The sequence below is a fragment of the Dermacentor variabilis genome, chromosome 11, assembly GCF_050947875.1.
Source record: "Dermacentor variabilis isolate Ectoservices chromosome 11, ASM5094787v1, whole genome shotgun sequence".
NCBI lineage: Eukaryota > Metazoa > Arthropoda > Arachnida > Ixodida > Ixodidae > Dermacentor > Dermacentor variabilis.
The window spans coordinates 89,795,540-89,820,703 of record NC_134578.1 but is presented as its reverse complement, the minus strand read 5'-3'; the positions used below and the strand labels follow the sequence as shown (position 1 = coordinate 89,820,703).

At 44.5% G+C, this 25,164-nt stretch overlaps 1 protein-coding gene across 9 annotated transcripts in view; it reads left to right on the top strand.

Annotated features, from left to right (window-relative positions):
* The window catches only part of LOC142563834 (uncharacterized), a 165,469-nt gene that overhangs the window by 56,177 nt on the left and 84,128 nt on the right, over positions 1–25,164 (top strand). For 2 of the 9 annotated variants that reach the window (XM_075674479.1, XM_075674488.1), the window contains exon 4: positions 9,247–9,334. The exons of 4 other annotated variants lie outside the window; for them this stretch is intronic. The gene's annotated coding sequence lies outside the window, so the exon portion shown is untranslated. Of the gene's footprint in view, positions 1–5,366; positions 5,534–9,246; positions 9,335–25,164 lie in introns of those variants that run through there. 3 more of the 9 variants (XM_075674486.1, XM_075674485.1, XM_075674484.1) reach the window with 2 other exon arrangements.

The following is a 25,164-nucleotide window of genomic DNA, read 5'->3' as shown; positions in this document are numbered from 1 at the left end:
TCATGAAATGCCGCTCAGCTTCTACGACGCTCCCCCAACATTTGAACAGTGTTCTGCGTGCCCTGAAGTGGAAGCCCTTGGTCGTGCCCTCTGGACGATACCGTTGTTCTCTCATCGACCTTTTCACAACACCTACCACGTCTGTACGAAGTTCTCACGGGCTTTCGCTACGCTGGCCTACAGCTAAACACGAAAGGTGCCATTCTGCCCGGAAGCTTTTCAAGGTATTCCGTCACATTGTGAGCAAGGACGGCATTCACCCACATTCCGAAATCTTTTAGCGTTTCTTCATTTCCATCGCCCCCAAAAGGCCAAAGCTTTATGCAGTGTCCTTGGCTTCGGTTCCTATTTTCGCCGATTCATACGAGGCTTCTCCTCAATAGCGACAAGATTGCGGAACCTAATCGATTGTGGTGTTTTATTTTAGTGGACTCCCGAATGCGAATCGGCGTTTACCCATCTGAAGACCCCTTCACATCTGCATAAGCGCTTTGCTATTTTCATGGAAGCACACCCACACTGCTCTATACGGACGCTACTGGTCAATGCATCGGTGGCATTTAGCTACAGCGAGATTAGTCTTTACGTGAGAGGGTCGTCGCGTCCGCAAGGCGCGTACGGACAAACAAGAGGAATAATTATAACATTACCCAGTAGGAGCGTCTAGCTGTCATTTAGTGGGTACATAGGTTTGTACCTTATGATCCCGTGCCGCCATTTTAACATCATAAGTAAACCACGATGCCTTGTGTTGGCTTTGCACGCATAAGAAATTGTCTGGACGCCTTAGTGGCTGGATTCTCCGCCTGTAAAAGTATGACTTCAATATTATCCAAAAGTGTGGCATGCGCTAAGCCACTCATGTGGGTGGTGGTGGAGATTGCCTGTTTTTGAATGAAGTGGACTTCTGGGGCTGAGAGCCCTAAGGCAGACTGGGTTGGCGGAACGGCGTTGTGAAGCTGGGCTGCTTTGAAGCGAACCCTGGAAACAGTCACCCAGAAAGTAGAAGAGTGAAGTGCTTATGACCTTGAAAGGACCGTCGTTTTGCACTTGCAACAGTGCGCCGATAGTGCAGTGGAGGCTCAATGCGTGGGAGGTGTGGAATAACAATAGACTCATGTAAGTATTTTTGGGGCAAAGATACAGCGGTGATAGAACGATGCCAGCCATGGTTGTTCTCCGACAGCTACCAAAGGACTGCGTGCCAGTAGACGTAGTTTTTGAGCCAAGCAACTTGTCAGGTACGTGAAGCGTTGTACCGAAATCTGAATCTCCTCACCAGCACTGACCTTCTTTCATGGCAGCGGTACAAAGAACAAGGAGAACCAAAAAAATCGTTGTTGATTGGAACATACGAATCAAATATCTGCCTACAGCTTTCTGTCGTTATGGCATGAGGCATGGCGTAACGAGCAATTCAAATATCTAGAATGTCATACAAAATATATAGAAAACCACATACTAGGTGGTAATGTTAGAGAGAAGCATTGCTTCAGGCCTGGGGGTAAATTTGCCGACAAAACTGGGGATGTAGGGCTCGATTGAAAACGGTGTTTGTTGGTCAACAATGTCTGGTATAGTGGGCGAAACGGGCGTAAGGAGGAGATTAATGGCCATGAGAGCTCACAGTGTACCACGTAACTGTGGCCCGCTGACAGTGGAGGTATGCACGAGACCAGAAGCGGTCGTCAGCATTCATCCACAACCACAACAGCGCCAATTGAAGATGCCATGACTCGCGCTTATTTCTGGGCGCGAGAAGGAGCCAATATTGTCGCAGACTTCACAGCAAGATTTGAACGGCACGTACGGTCGAATACGGCCAGTAGAAATATCGAAAGGGAGGCGCATGTCGCATGAGACGCAAAAAGTCATCTCCGAAGCACAGTAAATTCTTCGCAGTGCGACACGCTTGAATTAGGGTCTGTGTGTTGGACAGCTCTCCTTGATTTAGGTTGTGGTACGGGTCGTTGATTTGAATTTTTTTATTCTACAATTCTCTTTAAATTCAGTCTAAGGATTTTGTTAGAAGCCCCCCCTAGTTAAAAATTCCTCTCAAGGTGAAACTACCTCGGGAACTCCTATATATATGTCTGAGAATGAAGAAATTCAGGCCCAGATTTATGAGGCTAGTTATCGTACGTTTAAAAGAAAAATTAAGATCTTGTAACTGTTAGAACGTGCATACGACTTAAGCGTCTGTCAAGCCATTTCAGAGAAGATAAGGCTGTATCTGAATCCAGCTGGTGGTTACTATGCTTAACCTTTGCTGGATTATGCGTACTTGTGCCACGTCACTTCGCTTCCTACTAAAGTAAAAAAAAAATTAATTGCGGGCGTTCCATGGGCCATGAACACCATTCGGCAATGAAGGAAGCCGCAGTGGAAGGCCTACTAAATAATTTTGACATCGTGAAGTTGTTTACCGTGAAGGAAGTGCGTGGCACCCGAGTGTTTTCGCATTCCACCCCCATCGAAATGCTGCCGCCGTGGCCTTTCTGATAACGTCTCTAAAGGTACAGCGACATTTCAACAAGCCAGCAACCCCTATCCTTTCTGACCACGGATGAACAACAAAACAGTAATAAGGTTCTGGAATTTCCGTGCTGACAGTTGTTGCTTTCTCTAGGCAACGAAAGAAATGACAGCAACATCGGGCCCCGCTTGATATCGTGAATGTTGATACAACATTTAGGTGCAGACAACGCGTGCCACCGCCTCGGTATAATTATTGTGTTTGTTTGCGCCCTTCATGGACTGTGACCGTTCTTTTTGCATGGTTTCTTTTTAATGTAATGCACCAATTAGCCCAGCTACGTATTTTACTAGAATAATATTTCTTACCATAGTGGTAGTAAAACCAGATAAATAAATTCGTTCCACCTGTCATGACCTCAGGCTGTTTATTTTCGAGCGTGTCACGCTGTTTCTTGCATCTTCTAATTTATTCCCCGTTTCCGAATTATCTTTATCACTTGCTAAAGACGTAGATTGTCCGCCTGGATTTTCAACTACAGTTTGTAATGCGGATTTGTGAAGTGCTATGTTTCCGTATAAGAAAACAGATTTTGTCGATCACTTTCAAGAGTTCAAAGCGCAAGCAATATTGTATTGTTTACAGTTACTTCTATAGATGTGAGAAGAAGACGCATTTAGGCAATTATTGGGACTTATGGGAACATTTTCTACGAAGCAGTGTGAAAAACAAACATTTTCGTGAATAAGTTGTGAAATAAACGGAGCAAGAAAAATGGCACTCCATGAAACAAAATAATTACAGACATAAACCCTGTGCATGATCTACATTTTTAACCCGCAAGTATGCATAAGAAACGAGAACTTGTCGATTTTATCGAATCCCCAGGCAGACATTGGTGGTGATATGTGCAGATACCCCATTGCTTAGAAACGGCAGACTCTGCTATGTTTATATTATAAATACGAATTTATATTATGACATGTATGAGTCTTTCCATAAAGACCCGTAGTGAAGCTCAAATTCATTATTTTTTGAAAATTGTTCCTCCACAGTGTTATTCCTTTCTACATGCCGCCCTAGTGTCTAAAATGCATGCGTCTGTCTATTTTTGTGAAGCCTAGATAACAGGTTAATAGAATGGTAGAGAGCAGGTAGAGAGAGAAGTGTGAGAATGGGCACAGCCAACACAGCCCCGAAACTAGTTGTTAGCGGCCTTGCCATTCGCACTCGTGGCAGCTCGCATACATAGCGGGAGCACGGGAGAGGTGAAACGCGCGATGAGAAAGGAAGCCTTGTTTGTGGTCTCTTGAATAAACTAAACGTCAATACTTGTCATGGCAATAGTTGCGGACACACTGAATAAACGTAAATTCAAGATGGAGTACGGTACATTTGAGCTATTTCCGAAAAATAAACACATCACAAATTCGTCCAACGCAGAGCTAGCGCAGCGAGCAGAAACACAAAGCCGAATTAAAGAGCAACAGCGTCCAGATGACATTAGGCCAGCAGCCTCCAAGGAAATCAACAATCCTATACCAGTCACAGTAGATTTGTGGCTTGGGCATTGCTTCAGGTGGCGAGCTTGAATCCAACCATGACGGCTGCCTTTTGACGATGGCGAAATGTGAAAATGCCCCTGTATTTAAATTTCGGTGCGCATTAAAGAGCTCCAGATGGTCAAAATTAACACGGAGGTCCCCACTATAGCGTACGTCATAATCAGAATATGGTTTCGGCACGAAAACCCTCGTATTTTATTAATGTCAAACACTTGTGTCATGATGGAAAGCACCTGTGAGGCAGTGACAGTGGTAACCGTGTCACAGTCAACAAACAACGCCTCAGGCAAGCCTGCCTTACTGTGTGTTCGGTGCAATAGATAGAGAAACTCAAGTGGTTCACGCGATGAAACATTTGTCACCTCACCACTGTCGTAGAGCACAAAACGCTAAACAGAATAATCATTCGCCGTAAACCTCACGGCCACTTACGCTCAATGAACGCAAACAGCGCGTGCCATTTAGTTTACCAGAGTGCGTGTTTTTTTTCTAACTTTTCTTGCCGTGCTTCCAGTCTCCGCGGTTATTAAAGTGACGAGGATACTGTCATCATGAGCCTACTGGCCCAGCAAACGACACTATGAAAATGACAGTTTCGTTATTTTTCCCGCACTTTGCGGGGGCGTGCTTAATTCTGCTTTGTTGCGACTACATAATAACTTAGGCCGCTCAGTATATGCCCGAATTGATATCTCGGGTCACTGGATATGTACAAGTGGCCATGTGGCACTCATTATGTGAACATTCTTCGTAAATTCATACAGAATAGGTGTCTGCCACTGAGTAGGTAACCAAAGGGACAAGCACAACAAGAGGCAAGAAGGCTGCAATAGAAAATTGAAGCTCGCTATAGTCATGTAATAAAGTTGGCAACCGATAATTGAAGAAGCCCCGCTACAGAGAACTAAAGAATTCGACAACAATATTTTACTAGTGTGAATATTGAAGTAAAGCGATCAAGGTAGGACCGGAGCTTTCATTTACGTCATCACAAAGTTTCATGTCATCAAATAACGAAATTGGAGATTTTTAATATATATTCAACCAAAGTTCAGCGATCAATTTATTGAAGCCGGGACAGGTGATCGATCTTTCCTGACACAAGGTGTTTTCTTTTTGCTAATTAACGAAAGCTTTCGATGGCCTTAGTCACCAGGCTCTTCTTGAAGAACTGAATCACTGCATCGTACACTATAATTAATTAACAACATCGAAACTAGTAAACCTAGGAATACCTCAGGGAAGAAGTTGACGCTGATCTTTATTTCTGTTGTATATCAATCACGTTGGTAGCGTAGATGAGTAAGCGAAGGAGATCGTTTACGCCGACGATACGAGCCTCTTCTTCTGTGGCCGCTTCATGGTTGAGCTGGCAAATAATTCCGTCACCAGCCTTGATTTATTGAGCTGTGGTCTGCAGAGAAAAGACCGAAACTGAATCTCAGTAAACAAAAGCAGGAATGTCTCATCTGCGTGACGAGGAACTCTTCATGTAAGGAGGAAATCACATTCCATTCTTCAATAACCTAGACATGTATTCTTCTGTAACTACTTGGTCTTATGCAAACATCGATCTCTTGGTTTTTAAGAGGATGCTTTAGCTCGGGTGATTATCGCCATCATCATCATCATCTTGGTACGCCCACTGCAGGGCAAAGGCCTCTCCCACATTTCTCCAACTACCCTGGAGATGTGCTAGTTATGGCTATGTTGTCCCAGCAACCTTTTTAATCTCATCTGCGCACTTAACTTTCTGCTGCCCCCTGCTACGCTTCCCTTCGCTTGGAGTCCAGTCCGCAACCCTAAATGACCATCGGTTATTTTCCCTCCTCATTACATGTCCTGCCCATGTCCATTTCTTTTTCTTGATTTCACCTAAGATGTCATTAAATCGCGTTTGTTCCCTCATCCAATCCGCTCTCTTCTTATCCCCCTTAACGTTACACCCATCATTCTTCTTTCCATAGCTCCTTGCGTCGTCCTCAATTTAAGTAAAACGCTTTTCGTAAGCCTCCAGGTTCACGAAAAGGGTGCTCCTATGTAAATACATGTAAAAGGAGAATTCTATTTTCTCAGCAACCACAGCACCAAATTTGACGAGGTTTGTTTGTTACATTTAGAAGAAAAATTTAAAATCTAGTGACTGTTGGTTTCGAATTTTTGATTCAGATCGTGAGCTTTTTAATAAAAATTGGCAAAAATCGGAAATTTTCAGAAAACGAAACTATCAAGTTTAAAACTCTGTAACTCACCCAATGAAAAATGATATCAGAATTATGCGAATTTAATCTAATAATACATGTAAAGCGGACAAAATTCATATGTTAAATATGATTCTCAGAACATTTAGCAAAATGTAAACACAGCTTTTGCAGAACCATTGTAAACAATGCAACAAATTGACGTAAGCTGTAATAGGACAAATATATTGTGTCCGCTTTCAATGATATATTCGATCACCGTTCACCGTTCAACGAACTGCGATATTGGTTCTTGATGGAGAGCTATCAATTTGGAAACTTCATGGTTATATTTTTTCAAACATCCGAATGTTTGAAAATTCTTGTAAAAAAATCCAGGTCCTAAATAGAAATTCCGCTTCCAACAGTCACTAGAATTTATTTTTCGCTCTCGAATGGAACAAATTGAATTAAAATCGTTCTACTGTTTATCTCAGAAAAATGTTTTTGCGTTTAAATATATATGAATATGCGTCATCGCAGTTGGGCCTTAGCTAAAGCTTCCTATTAAGCTTCCACGCACTGCTGCTTTCCTGCATCGGAATAGAAGAAATTCAAAATCATAGTAATCTGACAACACTCACTGCGTCCACCGTTTTGGTGATCGCGTGGTTGCGAGGACGCTGCGTGTTGTGAAGTTCTGCGAACTTCACCACGTGTCTATTCAGGACTACAAAATGGAACAATCTCGTGATGGTCTAGCGATGAAAAAACATTGAACTTACTGTGCTACCGTGAATCGACGATGCCACGCCACCCGATAATCGCACACTTGGATATTCGTCCTTAGTGGGATTCACAAGAGGTCCACTGCTTTCAAAGTGAAACCCACGCCATCTCTTGGCGTAGAAGACCTCTTTTATTGCTCATGTGTTTCCAAGCAAACTTCCGCCGTCGACGTCGACATGGGTGTCGAAGTTATGTTCCGTGGAAAGTAAAAGCGCGATAACATCACCGCCACGGGCATTATATAGAGAGTGTGAGTGAAGCCTACGAGGGTGAGCCGAGAAGGAAGTTGGCTGGATCTCGCGCGCGCAAGGGAAGAAGGCGGGGTGGAATCACGCCGTCTTCCATCGCGCGCAAGGCAGCAGAGGGGTAGCGGGCTACAGCGGGGAAGAAGCGCTGCGAATGGACGCAAAATTGCGGCGCAACTGGCCAGTCGAGCAACTTCGCGTGTATTCGCAGACTTCTTTCACGCTCGGAAATACACTTTACGCAGCACCTATTCAGCAAGAAAAAGCTCCATCGGGAGTTTTGCATGTCGCTCTTCAATTTTCTTATTGACACTTTTCATCTTAATATAATATTTGAGAAGTTGATTTGCGGTTTAACACAAACTATAGTTAGTTAAATGGGGTTTAATGGCGCAAAAGGAGCTAAGGCTATGCTGCGCCAACCACGAGGTGTTTTAAAATCCAGTTTACGAAGGAAAAAGATGTGTTAGTAATCTATATCTTACGTAAAAATCTAGTATCGTCTAGAAATTCTCGGACGTCACATTATGGGACTAGCGGATCATCACCTAAAATTAGAACAGGGTGTAAAGGTATGTGTAGTTGATATAACTTGTGCAAAAGTGTTCGTCTGTGTGTTTTAGTCTGCGTACATGTGAGTAATATGTGCATAACTGTTAGTGGCTATTGACAGTTCTCGCATGTTGGCGTGTCTTCTTTCATAAGTAAGTAATTGTGTGTGAGGTGTGTGCGCAATGCGTAGTCGGCATAAAGTACATCGAAGAACCGTTCCTGATGATAACATGTCTTCCACTCGCCAACTATGGGTTTCGTGAGATGTAGCTTGTTGTCGGCACAATGGTCCCATTCGCGTTGCCATTTTACCGTTAAGGCTTTTCTAATCGCACGGACACTATATCTTTTAATGGGAGTGTTGTGTTTGCAATGGGGGTCTTCGTACGCTGCCATCGATGCATATCTATCAGCTGCTTCGTTACCCGGTAACCCAACATGGCTTGGGACACAGGAGAAAGGAATTGACCTCCCGTATTTGTTAAGAGCCACCATGTTTAAAATGTCTCCAAACAGGGGTGCACACTCAGATTTCATATGTAGGGCCTTCAGTGCGCTTAAAGAATCTATGTATATGACTGCATTTTTGTGTTTACCAGCGATAATCCTTTTAACAACAACCCATATAACGAAAACTTCGGCCGTGAAAATAGAGGCGTGTTGTGGCAATCTAATACTTTTTTCCCAATTTGCGTTGAAATTGTCCGCGTCAGCTCGAGACAAGGCTGAAATGAAAGAACGACGACCTTTCTACAAACACGCGTTCCCGACCCCTTCTGATCGTGACACATGCGGAAAGCGTAAATCACGTGCTCTTCATGCCGTGTCGTTAGTTCAGGCGTTTCTGCGCTGTTATTGAAGTTGTGTTATATTCATAGAGGGAAAAAGAAAAAATAATTATTGCAACATCGAGCCGAGCATTGTATCCTGCATCTTAAAGCAACATTCAAGTGTCGACAGCGTATACATCGGCTCCGGGTGAATCATTGGGTTTTGTTTGCAAAGTTCGCGAACTTTCGACACAGTTCATTGAAAAATAAATATTCCTTAGCGTACTGGTTCTACAACTGATGAAATTGTTTGGTTTCGAATGACATTAAGTCAGCCCCCTCCATTTTCTTCCAACGTGTCGCGCTGTTTAAGGTGTATGGCCATTTCTTTCTCTTTTTGAAATTATCTTCTTCACTTGAAAAAACCTGCATTAAAGTGCGTCTGGACGTTCCTGCACAGTTTGTACCGCGGCCTTGTGAAATGGTTGGTTTCTTTATAAAAGAATAGATAGCTAACAAAAATAGAATCGCCGTGTTTTACGGGCCAAACCGGGATATGATCATGAGGCACGACTTTGTGGTGGACTCGGGACTAATTTTGACCACCTGCGCTTCTTTAAGATGCACCAAATGAACGATACACTGGCGTTTCTTTCTTTTGCCCTATAGTCCAGTCGAAATTCGGGCTAACTGGCCGGGATGTGATCTCACCTTCTCGGGCTTAGCAGAGCAGCGAAGAAGCCTCTGCGCCACCACGGTAGGTAACACCATACTGTGTTGCACCACTTTCCTGGGTTGAAAACGCACGCAATACTTCATAATTTACCGTTACTTCCACGTATGCCACAATGTGGCACAGTATGGCTAATTGTGGGCATTGACGCGGACACTTTCAACGAAGCAGTATGAAAAAAAATATTTTTTTCATAAATAAATAGTTGTGAAATGCGCGAAGTACAAGAAGAATGGCACACGGTGAAACAACATAAATGCAGGGGCAGGCGCTGTCCAGCGTCTAAAACTTTTATACCGTAACGAATGTTTTTGCAAGAATCGACAACAAGTGGATGTTACCAAACACCAGGGCAGACACTCGTGGTAAATTCTGCCGACTATCAACTCTATAGAAACGGGAAAACTTTATTTTTATATAATATGAAAAGTGGAATGATATGATAGTGAATATCGGCGCTTCAACAAAGAGCGAGACCAAATCATAAATCATTATGTGTTACGATTATTCACCACTACGACCCGCCATGGTTGCTTAGTCGCTATGGTGTTGGCTGCTCAGCACAAGGTCGCGGGATCGAATCCCGGCCATGGCGGCCGTATTTCGATGGGGGCGAAATGCGAGAACACCCGTGTACTTAGACATAGATGCACGTTAAGGAACCCCACGTAGTCCAAGTTTCCGGAGTCGCCCACTACAGCGTGGCTCATAATTAAAAAGTGGTGCTGACATGTCGGACCCCGTAATTTAATTCACCACTACCTCCAAACATTTCCACATGCGTCCCAGTAAATGAAATGCACAAGCTTCACTGTTCTTGTCAAACTTAGGTGACAGGTAAGTAGAACGGCAGAGAGCAGATGGAGAAAGATGGCTGAGAGTGGGTACAGTCGACACAGTCACGATGCGAGAGAATATCGCATCGAGGAAATAGCACGAGCGCGGTCGCGTGGTTTAAGTTGATTTGTCGCGGGCTCTCTTTAAACACACACACAAAAACAACCACGCGTCATGTACGTTACAACAACAAAAAAAATGGGCTCGCGTGTTTCTGAACACACTCTACAATGCAACGAAGCGCAGTTGGTCCAAACGTGAATAATAAATATTTTGCATAATTCATCATACTAAATAACTAGTTAGGCAGAATATATGAAACATTCTGACGAACACCACATCACGGCACACCATATGCGTTTGGTTTCATTCAGCTGCGGTTAACCAGTTTTTTTTTAATCCTTGGTTCAAGTTACCTGAAATACCCCGTAGATGTACCTCGCATATAGCCGATGCATCGAAATTCTCAATATGATCACTACTCATGCTAGATAAACTTGACTTAAGTAAAACGATGCGTCGGTACATTGGTCGACGGCTAATTGCATTACTGTTAAGAGTCGTGAGTTGAGTTGTGCCGTCATTGTCGTGGTGACTTTACCACGCTTGATTCACCTACACCTCTTCGCACAACAACAATTGTATAGCGGAGAAATGGTAATGTTGGTTATATTTCCCAGCTTTTAACTTCGTTTCAGAAAGGTAAAACAAACATCCGTATCCCGGATGCTCTCCATCGCCACCTGCAATGTCCGAGACGGCTCGTCGCTGCCGTCCTGCTAGACGCCGCTCGCACTCAACAAATTCGTCGCTCGACGTCGCCACTTCGACCTCCCTCTCAAATCGTTGAACGTCGCCGGGAAAACTATATTATGCGGTATTTCGAGGAAAAGGTGAATCGTACGACGGGACAGTAATTTCTCTTGCGCGTCCGCATCTTTTAGTAGAAGGAGTACACGTGGAAGCATTCAGAGACATTGGTGCTAGGTTGCCAATTATTAACTGTGAATTGTGTTCCCGTCTCCGGCGACTTAGCGCAGCCTATTATGGACCTACACTACTCGCTGCTGAAGGGGACGCCATGGGAGTTTCCACCATATGCACAGCTCGTGTCTACATTCATGGACTTCTCCATTACTTCCAATTCACCGTGCTAAGTACGTGTGCGCAGCAGCTGATACTAGGATGGCATTTTCTCTCCACCGCCTCCGCTTCCGCCTGCAGCCAGCAACGTGTTCAATACATGACCTGCGCCGCCTATTCGGTTCATGGAGACGACGCGCTACTTCGCTGTCTTGCTGTAGAAGACACCGAGGTGCCTTCTTTCCATCATCGAATTTTCGCTATTGCGTCGGATGTCATTGACCGCGGTGACGTTTTCGTACAACCATCTGCATGCTGCCTCAAATGTGTGATAACCTTTGCATCAGTGCTGGTCAGGGCTCTGCATTCGTCTGCGCTACAAACCCGACATCCGAATAAAATACTCATTCCTGAGGGCACTAAGTTGGCTTGCGTCACTAAATCAGAGCTTCTCTCCGTTATTTCGGCTGAAGCAGAAACTGCCGAGAGATAGAGAGAGAGATCCATTGAAGAGCATGCCGTTGGACTTTACGCATCTCTCTGCCCAAGCAGCTGCCGTAAGTTCTGACGTCACCCCTTCACAGTCACAGCAGTTGCTTGATTTGCTGAAAAAGTGTGAAGCTTCGTTTCACCTAATTGGGGCAAACTTCTATCACCACGCAGCGGACAGAGACAGATGGCTGGTGCATCGTTCGCCATCGACTATATCGTGTACGTCTAGCCGAGCGGAAATTCATTGACGATGTGAACGTTGATGACGTGCGGCAACTGAAGATAATACGCCACTCTGTTCGTCCTTCGTCATGCACCGTCGTTTTAATTATAGCTGTACAAAGTAAGGGTTGTTTATCGGCCGTATAAACGTGAAAACATTTGCTTACTAACTAATAAACCATGATAGAATGTGTAGGCGTGACTAAACGAGGACGTAGAAAAAAACAGACACACAGAGAGAGCACTGTCGTTGTGTGTCTGAGTCTTTCTATGACGTATCCTTGTTCAGTAGCGCTTACACATTCTATCACGGATTCAAACCAACTACTATGTCAACGTATTTAACTAAATTAAGCAGCACAGTGTCACGCGCGCACCGTTAAACTTGAACGCATATCTCTCGATTACAGCGAAAATTATCTGTAAAAACACTGCAGTTAGCAATTACGGTAGCAGCCATAAGCCAATTTACCTCTGTGCATGTGTCGCTTCAACGAGAACAAAAAGTCGAAAGCACAGCGCATACGCATACGAAGATACCTCCACTACGCGCACTCTGGAAACATTCCAGATCGCTCTGAAGATAACGCCCGCGCGGGCACGTCGCAGATTGCTTTCAAGACAAACGAGCTCCGGCAACGCGTCCCTACGGCGTCCGCCAAAGCCGTCTAATACGGCGGCCTCCATTCGCGTAACAAACGCCGTGGACGACGCCGCGGTTGTCACCATTCTTTACGCAGCGCCAGACGAGAAGGACGTCGAGGCACCCTAGCATCCGCCGGAAAAGGGCGCCCCTCCTAACTCGCCTGACCTCCCTGCCTCGCGCGCCACAGGAGAGGGAACGCGAGATTGGACTGCGTTTGCCGGCTCACTTCCACATGCTTTCACTCATACGGAACCTCACGGCAACGGCGACATTATTGCCGACGTTAGAAATGCGCCTGGAGTGGCCAACGAAACACGTGACAAGCGCAAGTGACTAAACAAAATCACGTACAATGGTGCATACCGCCTGCCGCGCATGGACGAAGGCTTGGAGTCGCTGCAGGCCGATCTGCGTTCGGACTACTGTCCCATACCTATGCATGAGGACGATCAAGGAAAAAGAAAAAAAACATGTTCTCAACACCAGACAGCCTATAAGAGCTCATGAAATGCCGCTTAGCTTTTACGACGCTCCCCCAACATTTGAACAGTGTTCTGCGTGCCCTGAAGTGGAAGCCCTTGGTCGTGCCCTCTGGACGATACCGTTGTTCTCTCATCGACCTTTTCACAACACCTACCACGTCGGTACGAAGTTCTCACCGGCTTTCGCTACGCTGGCCTACAGCTGAACACGAAAGGGGCCATTCTGCCCGGAAGGTTTTCAAGGTATTCCGTCACATTGTGAGCAAGGACGGCATTCATACACATTCCGACATCTTTTAGCGTTTCTTCATTTCCCTAGCCCCCAAAAGGCCAAAGCTTTATGCAGTGTCCTTGGCTTCGGTTCCTATTTTCGCCGATTCATACGAGGCTTCTCCTCAAGAGCGACAAGATTGCGCAACTTAGTTGATTGTGGTGTTTTCTTTTATTGGACTCCCGAATGCGAATCGGCGTTTACTCATCTGAAAACCCCTTCTCATCTGTATAAGCGCTTTGCCATTTTCATGGAAGCATACCCACACTCCTCGATACGGACGCTACTGATCAATGCATCGGTGGCATTCAGCTACAGCGAGATTAGTCTTTACGTGAGAGGGTCGTCGCGTCCGCAAGGCGCGTACGGACAAACACGAGGAAAAAATGGAGGACGCTTAAGCTTCGCCTTCAAGAGTGGAACGCGACAGCGTTCCCGTCGACCCGCCAAGGGGTGTAAGACAATGGGCTACGGCGCAGCGACTACGCGCCCCACATCGGACGCTGTGAGCGTCGAGCAACGCAGCGTTCGGCGGGACAACGAAATGTGCGCCTGAGCAAGCGACGCACGCCTGAGCCTTAGAAACAGCTCGTTTCTAAGGCAACACCGCGTTCACTAGAGGCGCTTTTGTACCGCTTTGAAGCATCGAACTCGTGGCTCAGTGGTAACGTCTCCGTCTCACACTCCGGAGACCCTGGTTCGATTCCCACCCAGCCCATCTTGGAAGTTGCTTTTTATTTATGAAGTGCCTGCCGTGATTTATCGCTCACGGCCAACGCCGCGGACGCCGACGCCGACACCAACACCGACGCCGACGACACCGGCTTTTCTGCGACACGAGCTCCTTAACGCTATCGCGTTAATAATTATAACATTACCCGGCAGGAGCGTCTAGCTGTCATTTAGTCGGTACACAAGCTTGTACCTTGTGATCCCATCCCGGCCGCAATTTTAACATCATAAGTAAACCAGCATGCCTTGTGTTGGCTTTCCACGCATAAGAAATTGTCTGGACGCCTTAGTCGCTGGATTCTCCGCCTGTAAAAGTATGAGTTTAATATTATCCAAAAGCGTGGCACGCGCTAAGGCACTCATGTGAGTGGTGGTGGAGATTGCCTGTTTTGGAATGAAGTGGACTTCTGGGGCTGAGAGCCCTAAGGCAGACTGGGTTGGCGGAATGGCGTTGTGAAGCTGGGCTGCTTTTAAGCGAACCCTGGAAACAGTCACCCAGTAAGTAGAAGAGTGAAGTGCTTATGACCTTGAAAGGACCGTCGTTTTGCACTTACAACAGTGCGCCGATAGTGTAGTGGAGGCTCAATGCGTGGGAGGTGTGGAATAACAATAGACTTATGTAAGTATTTTTGGGGCAAAGATACAGCGGTGATAGAACGACGCCAGCCGTGGTAGTTCTCCGACGGCTACCAAAAGACTGCGTGCCAGTAGACGTAGTTTTTGAGCCAAGCAACTTGTCAGGTACGTGAAGCGTTGTACCGAAATCTAAATCTCTTCAGGAGCACTGACCTTCTTTCATGACAGCGGTACAAAGAACAAGGAGAACCAAAAAAAAATCGTTGTTGATTGGAACATACGAATCAAATATCTGCCTGCAGGTTTCTGTCGTTATGGCATGAGGCATGGCGTAACGAGCAATTCAAATATCTAGAATGTCATACAAAATATATAGAACACGACATACTAGGTGGTAATGTTAGAGAGAAGCATTGCTTCAGGCCTGGGGGTAAATTAGCCAAGGAAACTGGGGATGTAGGGCTCGTTTGAAAACGATGTTCGTTGGTCAACAATGTCTGGTAATGTGGGCGAAACGGGCGTAAGGAGGAGATTAATGGCCATGAGAGCTCACAGTGTACCACGTAACTGTGGCCCGCTGACAGTGGAGGTATGCACGCTGACAGTGGAGGTATGCACGCGACCAGCAGCGGTCGTCAGCATTCATCCACAACCACAACAGCGCCAATTGAAGATGCCATGACTCGCGCCTACTTCTGGGCGCGAGAAGGAGCCATTATTGTCGAAGACTTCGCAGCAAGATTTGGACGGCACGTAGGGTCGAGCACGGCCCGTAGAAATATCGAAAGGGAGGCGCATGTCGCATGAGACGCAAAAAGTCATCTCCGAAGCACAGTAAATTCTTCGCAGTGCGACATGCTTGAATTAGGGTCTGTGTGTTGGAGAGCTCTCCTTGATTTAGGTTGTGGTACGGATCGTTGATTTGAATTTTTTTATTCTACAATTCTCTTTAAATTCGGTCTAAGGATTTTGTTAGAAGCCCCCCTAGTTAAAAATTCCTCTCAAGGTTAAACTACCTCGGGAACTCGTATATATATGTATGAGAATGAAGAAATTCAGGCCCAGATTTAGGAGGCTAGTTATCGTACGTTTAAAAGAAAAATTAAGATCTTGTAACTGTTAGAACGTGCATACAACTTAAGCGTCTGTCAAGCCATTTCAGAGAAGATAAGGCTATATCTGAATCCAGCTGGTGGTTACTATGCTTAACCTTTGCTGGATTATGCGTACTTGTGCCACGTCACTTCGTTTCCTACTAATGTTAAAAAAATAATTGCGGGGATTCCATAGGCCATGAAAACCATTCGGCAATGAAGGAAGCCGCAGTGGAAGGCCTGCTAAATAATTTTGACATCGTGAAGTTGTTTACCGTGAAGGAAGTGCGCGGCGCCCGACTGTTTTTGCATTCCACCCCCATCGAAATGCTGCCGTCGTGGCCTTTCTGATAACGTCACTAAAGGTACAGCGACATTTCAGCAAGACAGCAACCCCTATCCTTTCTGACCACCGATCAAAAACAAAACAGTAATGACGTTCCGGAACTTCCGTGCTGACAGTTGTTGCTTTTTCGGCGCTGCGTCATCTAAGCAACGAAAGAAATGACAGCAACATCGGGCAGCAACATCATGAATGTTAATAAAGCTTTTAGGTGCAGACAAGGCATGTCACTGCGTCGGTACAATTATCGTGTTTTGTCTCCGCCCTTCATGGACTGTGAGCGTTCTTTTTGCATGGTTTATTTTTAATGTACTGCACCAATTAGACCAACTACGTGTTTTACTAGAATAAATATTTCTTAGCATACTGGTAGCACAACCAAATAAATCATTTCGTTCCACCTGACATGACCTCAGGCTGTTTTTTTTTTCGAGCGTGTCACGCTGTTTCTTGCATCTTCTAATTTATTCCCCGTTTGCGAATTATCTTCATCACTTGCTAAAGACGTAAATTGTCCGCCTGGAACTTCAACTACAGTTTGTAATGCGGACTTGTGAAATGGTATGTTTCCATATAAGAAAACAGATTTTGCGATCACATTCAAGAGTTAAAAGCGCGAGCAATATTTCATTTTTCACAGTTACTTCTATAGATGTGAGAAGAAGACGCATTTGGAGAATTATTTGAGACTGATGGGAACATTTTCTACGAAGCAGTGTGAAAAACAAACATTTTCGTGAATAAGTTGTGAAATGAACGGAGCAAGAAGAATGGCACTCGATGAAAGAAAATAATTACAGACATAAACTCTGTGCATGATCTACAGTTTTAACCCGCAAGTATGCATAAGAAACGAGAACTTGTCGATTTTATCAAACTCCCAGGCAGACATGGGTGGTGATATGTGTAGATACCCCACTGCTTAGAAACGGCAGAATCTGCTTTTTTCATATAATAAATACGAAATTATATTATGACATCTATGAGTCTTTCCATAAAGACCCGTAGTGAAGCTCAAATTCATTATTTTTTGAAAATTGTTCCTCAACAGCTTTATTCCTTTCTGCATGCCGCCCTAGTGTCTAAAATGCACGCGTCTGTCTATTTTTGTGAAGCCTAGATGACAGGTAAATAGAATGGCAGAGAGCAGTTAGAGAGAGAAGTGTGAGAATGGGCACAGCCGACACAGCCCCGAAACTAGTTGTTAGCGGCCTTGCCATTCGCACTCGTGGCAGCTCGCATACATAGAGGGAGCACGGGAGAGGTGAAACGCGCCATGACAAAGGAAGCCTTGTTTGTGGTCTCTTGAATAAGCTAAACGTCAATACTAGACATGGCAATAGTTGCGGATACACTGAATAAACGTTAATTCAAGGTGGAGTACGGCACATTTGAGCTATTTCCGAAAAATAAACACATCACAAATTCGTCCAACACAGAGGTAACGCAGCGAGCAGAGACACAAAGCCGAATTAAAGAGCAACAGCGTCCAGATGACATTAGGCCAGCAGCCTCCAAGGAAATCAACAATCCTATACCAGTCACAGAAAAGTTGTGGCTTGGGGATTGCTTCAGGTGGCGAGTTTGAATCCAACCATGACGGCTGCCTTTTGACGATGGCGAAATGTGAAAATGCCCCTGTATTTAAATTTTGGCGCGCATTAAAGAGCTCCAGATGGTCATAATTAACACGGAGGTCCCCACTATAGCGTACGTCATAATCAGATTATGGTTTCGGCACGAAAACCCTCGTATTTTATTAATGTCAAACACTTGTGTCATGATGGAAAGCACCTGTGAGGCAGTGACAGTGGTAACCGTGCCACAGGCAACAAACAACGCCTCAGGCAAGCCTGCCTTACTGTGTGTTCGGTGCAATAGATAGAGAAACTCAAGTGGTTCACGCGATGAAACATTTGTCACCTCACCACTGTCGTAGTGCACAAAACGCTAAACAGAATAATCATTCGCCGTCAACCTGACGGCCACTTACGCTCAATGAACGCAAACAGCGCGCACCCTTTAGTTAACCACAGTCCGTGTTTTTTTCTAACTTTTTTGCCGCGCTTCCAATCTCCGCGGTTAATAAAGTGAAGAGGATACTGTCATCATGAGCCGACTGGCCCAGCAAACGTCACTATGAAAATGACAGTTTCGTTATTTTTCCCTGCACTTTGCGGGGGCGTGCTTAATTCTACTTTGTTGCGACTACAAAATAACTCCGGCCGCTCAGTATATGCCCGAGTCGATATCTCCTGTCACTGGATATGTACAAGTGGCCATGTGGCACAGATTATGTGAACATTCTTCGTAAATTCACCCAGAATAGGTGTCTGCCACTGGGTAGGTAACCAAACGGACAAACACAACAAGAGGCAAAAAGGATGCAATAGAAAATTGAAGCTCGCTATAGTATTGTAATGAAGTTGGCAACCGATAATTGAAGAAGCCCCGCTACAGAGAACTAAAGAAGTCGAAAAGAAGATTATCCTAGTGTGAATATTTAAGTAAAGCGATCAAGACAGGACCGGAGCTTCCATTGACGTCATCACAAAGCTTCACGTCATCAAATAACGAAGTTGGAGATTTTTAATAATTATTCAGGCAAAGTTAAGCGATCAATTTATTCAAGCCGGGACAGGTGATCGATCTTTCCTGACACAAGGTGTTTTTTTTGCTAATAACGAAAGCTTTCGATGGCCTTAGTCACCAGGCTCTCCTTGAAAGTCTTAATCACTGCATCGTACACTATTAATAAATTAACAACTTCGAAACTAGTTAACCTAGGAATACCTAAGAGAAGAAATTGACGCTGATTGTTATTTCTTTTGTATATCAATCACGTTGCTAGCGTAGATGAGTAAGTGAAGGAGATCATTTACGCCGACGATACGAGCCTCTTCTTCTGTGGCCGCTTCACGGTTGAACTGGCAAATAATTCCGTCACCAGCCTTCATTTATTCAGCTGTGGTCTGCAGAGAACAGACCGAAACTGAATCTCAGTAAACAAAAGCAGGAATGTCTCATCTGCGCGACGAGGAACTCTTCATGTAAGGAGGAAAAGACGTTTCATTCTTCAATAACGTAGACATGTATTCTTCTGTAACTACTTGGTCTTATGCAAACATCGATCTCTTGGTTTTTAAGAGGATGCTTTAGCTCGGGCCATCATTCCCATCATCATCATCAACTTGGTACGCCCACTGCAGGGCAAAGGCCTCTCCCATATTTTTCCAACTACTCTAGAGATGTGCCAATTATGGCCATGTTGTCCCTGGAAACTTTTTAATTTTAATCTCATCTGCGCACTTAACTTTCTGCCGCCCCCTGCTACGCTTCCCTTCGCTCGGAGTCCTGTCCGCAACCCTAAATTACCATCGGTTATTTTCCCTCCTTGTTACATGTCCTGCCTACGCCCATTTCTTTTTCTTTATTTCACCTAAGATATCATTACCTCGCGTTTGTTCCCTCATCCAATCCGCTCTCTTCTTATCCCCCTTAAAGTTACACCCATCATTCTTCTTTCCATAGCTCCTTGCGTCGTCCTCTATTTAAGTAGAACGCTTTTCGTAAGCCTCCAGGTTCACGAAAAGGGTGCTCCTATATAAATACATGTAAAAGGAGAATTCCATTTTCTCAGCAACCACAGCACCAAATTTGACGAGGTTTCTTTTGTTACATTTAGCAGAAAAACTTAAAATCTAGTGACCGTTGATTTCGAATTTTTGATTCAGAATGTGAGCTTGTTAATAAAAATTGGCAAAAATCGGAAATTTTCAGAAGACGAAACTATCAAGTTTAAAACTCTAACTCACCAATGAAAAATGATATCAGAATTATGCAAATTTAATCAAGTAGTACATGTAAAGCGGACAAAATTGATTTGTTAAATATGAATCTCAACACATTTAGCAAAATGTAAACACAGCTTTTGCAGAAGCATTGTAAACAACGCAACAAATTCACGTAAGCTATAAAAGGACAAATATAATTTGTCCGCTTTCAATGATATATTCTATCACCGTTCACCATTCAACGAACCGCGATATTTGTTCTTGATGGAGAGCTATCAAATTGGAAACTTCGTGGTTATATTTTTTCAAACATCCGAATGTTTGAAAATTCTTGTAACAAAATCCAGGTCCTAAATAGAAATTCCGCTTCCAACAGTCACTAGAACTTATTTTTTGCTCTAAAATGCAACAAATTGAATTAAAATCATTCTACTGTTTATCCCAGAAAAACGTTTTTGCGTTTTACATACATATGAATATGCGTCGTCGGAGTTGGGCCTGAGCTAAAGCTTCCTATTAAGCTTCCACGCACTGCTGCTTTCCTGCATCGGAATAGAAGAAATTCAAAATCATAGTAATCTGACAACACTCACTACGTCCACCGTTTTGGTGATCGCGTGGTTGCGAGGACACTGTCTGTTGTGAAGTTCTGCGAACGTCCACCACGTGTCTATTCAGGACTACAAAATGGAACAATCTCGGGATGGTCTAGCGATGAAAAAACATTGAACTTACTGTGCTACCGTGAATAGACGATGCCACGACAGCGGATAATCGCACACTTGGACATTCGTCCTTAGTGGGATTCACAAGAGGTCCACTGCTTTCAAAGTGAAACCCACGCCATCTCTTGGCGTAGAAGACCTCTTTTATTACTTATGTCTTTCCAAGCCAACTTCCGCCGTCGACGTCGACATGGGTGTCGCAGTTATGTTCCGTGGAAAGTAAAAGCGCGATAACATCACCGCCACGGGCATTATATAAAGGGTGTGAGTGAAGCCTACGAGGGTGAGCCGAGAAGGATGGTGGCTGGATCTCGCGCGCGCAAGGGAAGAAGGCGGGGTGGAATCGCGCCGTCTTCCATCGCGCGCAAGGCAGCAGAGGGGCAGCGGGCTACGGCGGGGAAGAAGCGCTGGGAATGCACGCAAAATTGCGGCGCAACTGGCCGGTCGAGTAACTTCGCGTGTATTCGCAGGCTTCTTTCACGATCGGAAAAACACTTTACGTAGCACGTATTGAGCAACAAAGAGCTCCATCGGGAGTTTAGCATGCTGCTCTTCAATTTTGTTTTTGGGAACTTTCATCTTAATATAATATTTGAGAAGTTGATTTGCGGTTTAACACTAAATAGAAAAACGCATTTTATTCACTCGAAACCTCAGCAGTCATGAAGGCACTACGGAATCAGGGTGTAGATGAGCCATATGCAAAGATACTGGAAGATATCTATAGCGGTTCCACAGCCACCATAGTCCTCCACAAAGAAAGCAACAAAATCCCAATAAAGAAAGGCGTCAGAAAGGGAGATACGATCTCTCCAATACTATTCACAACATGTTTACCGGAGGTATTCAGAGACCTGGAGAGGGAAGAATTGGGGATAAAAGTTGATGGAGAATACCTTAGCAACTTGGGATTCGCTGGTGATATTACCTTGCTTAGTAGCTCAGGAGACCAATTGCAATGCATGCTCACTGACCTGGAGAGGAAAAGCAGAAGGGTGGGTCTGAAAATTAACCTACAGAAAACTACAGTAATGTTTAACAGTCTAGAACAGCAGTTTACGATAGGTAGCGAGGCACTGGAAGTGGTAAGGGAATACATCTACTTAGGGCAGGTAGTGACCACGGATCCGGATCATGAGACTGAAATAAGCAGAAGAATAAGAATGGGCTGGGGTGCGTTTTGCAGGCATTCTCAAATCATGAACAGCAGGTTGCCACTATCCCTCAAGAGGAAAGTGTATAACAGCTGTGCGCTACCAGTACTCACGTATGGGGCAGAAACCTGGAGGCTTACGAAAAGGGTCCTGCTGAAACTGAGGACGACGCGACGAGCTATGGAAAGAAAAATGATAGGTGTAACGTTAAGGGATAAGAAAAGAGCAGATTGGGTGAGGGAACAAACGCGGGTAAATGACACCTTAGTTGAAATCAAGAAAAAGAAATGGGCATGGGCCGGACATGTAATGAGGAGGGAAGATAACCGATGGTCATTAAGGGTTACGGAGTGGATTCCAAGGGAAGGGAAGCGTAGTAGGGGCGGCAGAAAGTAAGGTGGGCGGATGACATTAAGACGTTTGCAGGGGCAACATGGCCACAATTAGTACATGACCGGGGTTGTTGGAGAAGTATGGGAGAGGCCTTTGCCCTCCACTCGGCGTAACTAGGCTGATGATGATGATAGTTAGTTAGATAAAAGTGGTTTAATGGCGCAAAAGAAGCTAAGGCTATGGTGCGCCAACCACGAGGTGCTTTGAGATCGAATTTATGAAGGAAAAGGATGTGTTAGTAATCTATATCTTATGTAAAAATCTAGTGTAGTCTAGAAATTTAGGGACGTCACATAATGGGACTAGCAGATCATTATCTAAAATTAGAACAGGGTGTAAAGGTATGTGCAGTTGATATAACTTGTGCAATATTGTTCGTCTGTGTGTTTCAGACTGGGTACATGTGAGTAATATGTGCATAACTGTTAGTGGCTGCTGACATTTCTCGCATGTTGGTGTGTCTTCTTTCGTAAGTAAGTAATTGTGTTTGAGGTGTGTGTGGCCAATGCGTAGTCGACATAAAACTACTTCGAAGAACCGTTCCTGATGATAACATGTCTTCCACTCACCAACTATGGGTTTCGTGAGATGTAGCTTGTTGTCGGCACAACGGTCCCATTCGCGTTGCCATTTTACCGTTAAGGTTTTTCTAATCGCACGGATACTATCTTTATATGGGAGTGTTGTGTTTGTAATGTCTTTGTACGCTGCCACCGATGCATAACTATCAGCTGCTTCGTTACCCAGTATCCCAACATGGCTTGGGACCCAGCAGAAACGAATTGACCTCCCGTACTCGTTGAAATCCACCATGTTTAATATGTCTCCAATCAGGGGTTCACACTCAGATTTCAAATATAGAGCTTTCAGTGTGCTTAAAGAATCTATGTATATGACTGCATTTTTGTGTTTATCAGCGATAATCTTTTTAACAACAAGCTATATAACGAAAACTTCGGCCGTGAAAACAGAGGCGTGTTGTGGCAATCTAATACTTTTTTCCCAATTTTTGCGTTACGACCCCCACACCTACGTGTTCTTTCGTTTTAGAGCCATCAGTGTAGAATTCCATGTAATTTTGATATTTGTCCTGAAGGGCATTGAATTCTTGTATAATGTGTTCGCGTGGGGTGTCTTTCTTCTTTAAATGTGTCAATGCCCAGTCACATAACGGTTCAAAATCGTACCACGGGGCCAACCGTTGTGGTTTCTTGGCAACCTGGAGGACTTCGTGGTGAATTTCATAATCCCGACAGTATGCTCATACCGCAGGACAAATGGCCTCATCATGTTCGTTTTATTTTTATAGCGTAAGCGAGAGCTGCATTGTGTGAGGATGTTGTAGTATATGTGTTGCGGCGATGACTGTATTCTGAGTACGTCGGAAAAAGTGAGTAATGCTCTGCGCTGCTGCAAGGAGGGTTCATTACACTCGACGCATAAACATTCAATAGGTGAAGTTCTGTAGGCACCACTCGCCAGTCGCAGTCCAAGGTTATGTACTCGATCAAGTCGTTGGATGTAGGACTGTCTGGCTGAGCCGTAAACAATGAAGCCGTAGTCTAAAAGGCTACGAACAAGAGACCGGTAAATACGTAAAAGACACGTTCGCTCGCAACCACAGTGCTTATGATATAAAACATTCAGAATATTCAATGCTTTACTTGCCTTAATCTTTAGTGTTTTAATGTGGGCTAGGAAGTTTAGTTTTTTTTTCAAAGATTACTCCCAAGAATTTATATTTTTGTTTTACCGGCAGTGCGACATCATTAAATTTTACATCCGGGTCTAAGTACTACCCTCGTATTCGCGAAAAAAGCACTGTAACAGTTTGAGTAGATAAGCGGAAGCCATCTTTCTCAGCCCACTCCATTATTTTATTTGTTGTTATCTGGAGCTGCCTTTCACACGTTCGTAAGTTTGAGGCACGGCAGGCTATTTGCACATCATCGACGTATATGGAATGCATAACATAGGTGGGAATGACTTTGTTGACAGAGTTCGTTTTTACTATAAAAAGTGTTGTGCTAAGTACGCAACCTTGTGGCACACCGTTTTCTTCGATAAATGTGCGCGAGAGCAGAGTGCCTAGACGGATTTGAAATGTTCTGCTGGACATAAAATCAGCGAGGCAGTTTAGCATTTTGCCACGGATTCCTAACGTGGCGAGATCACGTAAGATTCCAAATCTCCACGTGGTGTCATTCGCTTTTTCCAGGTCGAAGAACACTGCCAGGCTGTGCGGTTTGTGTAAAAATGCTTCACGTCTTTCGTGTTCAAGTCGGACGAGGTGGTCTGTCGTTGACCACCCTATTTATAGCCGCGCTGATGAAAAGCAATGGAGTTTCGTATATGAAGCGTGTAAGTTAATCTCGCATTTACGACACTTTCGTATGATTTCACCAAACAGCTTGTCAGGGCAATGGGTCGGAAGCTGCTTGGGGATGTGGGGGATTTACCTATTTTTAATAAAGGCACAACTATTGCGTTTTTCTAGCTTATTGGCATGCTTCGAGATGCAAATACTTTGTTAAAAAATTTAAGGAGAGCATCTACGGATGCTTGTGACAGGTGTGCAAGCATGGAATAATGAATGCGGTCAGCACCTACTGCAGTTTTTTTGCCGGCACAGAGGATCCTGTTAAGTTCTTGTGCCGTGAATGGAGCGTTGTATTCATCCCTTGACATACAAACTGTTGGTAGCTTCTCCTTTTCTGCTGACAGTTTGTAGCTTAAAAACGTGTTTGAATAATTAGCCGAGCTAGAGATGTTATAGAAATGTTCTCCAAGTACATTCACTTGTTCTTGTAGTGTTGTCTGAGTGCCTGACGGTGTAAGTATGGGTATCGTGTATGATGAGTAGTCCCCCTTAAACTTCCTGACCTGTTCCCACATCCTTTTGGATGTGACGGTGCTAATAATTGTAGATATATATTTCAGCCAAGACAATTTCACCGCCTGTCTTCGAATGTATTGAGCTTTCGCTTTGGCTTGTTTGAAATTTAGAAAG